Source organism: Aplysia californica, unplaced genomic scaffold (assembly GCF_000002075.1).
Source record: "Aplysia californica isolate F4 #8 unplaced genomic scaffold, AplCal3.0 scaffold02383, whole genome shotgun sequence".
Classification (NCBI taxonomy): domain Eukaryota; kingdom Metazoa; phylum Mollusca; class Gastropoda; order Aplysiida; family Aplysiidae; genus Aplysia; species Aplysia californica.
In genome coordinates, this window is record NW_004799653.1 from 8,208 (window position 1) to 9,482 (window position 1,275).

A 1,275-nucleotide genomic window follows, 5' to 3' on the forward strand; every position below is an offset into this window, starting at 1 on the left:
CATAGACATCAACAACATAGACAATAACAACATAGACATCAACAACATAGACAATAACAACATAGACATCAACAACATAGACAATAACAACATAGACATCAACAACAGCAGCAGTGCGTCATGATAACACTAGTTTAGCTAAAAATTGAAGAGAAGAACACCGAGCCTATCAGCAGCCATAGATTTCTACACTTAGACCACTGCACTGCAATGGACGTCCTTATCTCTCCTCCTTCTTCCGCTCATATTATATCAACTAATTGTGTTGCATGTACCGCCGTAAAACTGTTACTATTTACTAAAACAATTGGTCGATATCGCGCTTAGATGTAGATTCTAGATTCAGGGCACCAAACTCTTACGAATTACTAAAATAAAAGGTCGATATCGCGTATAGATTCAGGGCACCAAACTCTTACGAATTACTTAATTAAAAAGTCGATATAGTGTATAGATTCAGGGTACCAAACTCTTACGAATTACTTAATTAAAAAGTCGATATAGTGTATAGATTCAGGGTACCAAACTTTTACGAATTACTTAATTAAAAAGTTGATATAGTGTATAGATTCAGGGTACCAAACTCTTACTAATTACTAAAATAAAAGGTCTAAATCGCGCATAGATTCAGGGTACAGTGCTGTATGGTGCTGTGTGGTGCTGTATGGTGCTGTATGGTGCTGTGTGGTGCTGTGTGGTTCTCTACCGCGCCTCAAGATGAAGACGCGACCGCATCGAGCCTCACGGTGTGCAAACATTTAGCATTCCCCGCGCCAAAAGGCAACCGTCCTCACCCGCTAACAGTCAGTGGTCTATCTATCGTAATTCGCGACTGTCAAAACATCACATCTGCCTCAATTCCTCTTAGAAAATGGACGTTTGTTGCAGGGAAGAAGGGATGAATAATCCCCCCATTTCCACCGCGTGTTGTATCACTCAAATACCCCGGCAGCTCTACCGCGGGGATGTTGATTTTTCCCGTTTTCATTTCTAACCGTCTTTTTACGGCGTGTTTGATGTGTACATTGGGAGGTTGGTCCGTTGTTTTGCCGGGTTAGCGTGATCCCAGGGAGTGGTGATTTGTGTCTCCCGTTTCAAATCTCCCCTCTTTCCCTTCCTTTCGACTTTTTAAAAATTCTCTTTTCAAGTGATTTATTTGAAGAATCCGTATCTATCTACCTGTGTCTATATTTGTGCGGAGATTTTTTTTTCTTGGCTTGGCGATCTTGATGAGATAAAATCGTATTTTAATGAGTAATATGACGTGCACGCATA